Source organism: Trypanosoma cruzi, genomic scaffold, assembly GCF_000209065.1.
Source record: "Trypanosoma cruzi strain CL Brener 1047053517127 genomic scaffold, whole genome shotgun sequence".
Taxonomy (NCBI): Eukaryota; Euglenozoa; class Kinetoplastea; order Trypanosomatida; family Trypanosomatidae; genus Trypanosoma; species Trypanosoma cruzi.
In genome coordinates this window covers 106654-107886 of record NW_001849549.1, presented here as the reverse complement: position 1 = coordinate 107886, position 1233 = coordinate 106654, and the positions used below count along the sequence as shown (strand labels likewise).

The window sequence follows — 1233 nt, the reverse complement described above, 5'->3', positions numbered from 1 at the left end:
GGGGGGGGGGGAACGATCCGAGGAGTTCACAACAATAAAGAGCTCCCGCTCCCCCATTTCCCCCGGCAGTACAAACAAAAAAAAAAGGGAAATAAAAAGTAAGAATATAATAACAAAAGAGAGAAGAAGAGGAGGGGCAATGTGAACTGCAAAGAGAGAGGGAGGGAGAGGCGGGGAGAAATGTGAAAGACGGAGGCGAGTCATTGCAGAATTTCTTCCATCACGCAAGAAGAGAGGAGGACAATTGACTTCTCCGCCACAACGCACTACAACCAACAACAACAACAACAACAACTTGTAATGACACCCTTTTTTTTTTTTGTAAAAGAAAAAAAAAAAGGTGGAATTTTCTTTTGTTTATCTTTTATGTTTTTTTTTGTTTTTTGTTTTGTTTGCTTTTTTGTTTTGATCAGCGGCGTGTGTGGTTTGGCACAAGGGAAAAGGGAAAAGGGAAGGGAAAAGGGAGGGGGAGGCGAGAGGAACGGGGACCACATGTGTGGTATGCATCCGAGCGTCATTCCAAATTTAAAATTCGTGGACGGGGCCGGAGAGAGAGGGAGAGAGGGAGAAGGTGGAAGAGCGGGCATTTGGGAGGAAATGGGGGGGGGACTGCTGTGTGTGTTTAATGTGCATGCAATGGCTGTTTGTTTTGTTTGTCCTTTGGTTTTCTTGGTTTTTTTTTTTTTTTTTTTTTTCCCTTCTCCCCCCAATGTGGAAAGTTATGTGCTTTCAACTTGTTTGGATTGTCAACTTTCTCGGATGTCCCGATGTCTTCTTCGGCGGCACAATAAGTACTCATATATACATGTGGTTTGGGTACTCTTGTCGATCATCCGACAACAACAACAAGAAGAAGAAGAAATGGGAAAAGAAAAGCACAAAAGGCATATATTTATTTATTTATTTATTTTAATTTTGGGGATATATAAAAAGAAAAAAGAAAAAAAAAGGGGGGGGGGGGGGGGGGCACGGACGTTACTCCAGTGGGTGGAGGTGGAAGAAGGAATGGCTGTGAGATGTGACGTTTGTTTTTGTTTTTGTTTTTGTTTTTCAGTTTTCCCTAATTGACACGCGCATGTCTCTTACAACCGTTCCATTCCTGTAGGCGTTGGCATGTGCCCTCCTTCTCTTTCCCCAACCCTTTTTTCTTCTTTTTTTTTCCTTTTTTCTTTTTTTCCTCTCGACCTCTTTTGTTATTGTTTTTTTTGTTGTTTGTGTTTACACGCACGTACA

The 1233-nt window shown here is 42.1% G+C and overlaps 9 annotated features.

Moving 5' to 3' along the window:
• Window positions 1-1233: a sequence feature (haploid, non-Esmeraldo-like haplotype).
• Window positions 274-295: a microsatellite.
• Window positions 347-407: a sequence feature (A-rich).
• Window positions 435-488: a sequence feature (C-rich).
• Window positions 547-609: a sequence feature (CT-rich).
• Window positions 674-695: a microsatellite.
• Window positions 890-910: a microsatellite.
• Window positions 1025-1051: a microsatellite.
• Window positions 1142-1176: a microsatellite.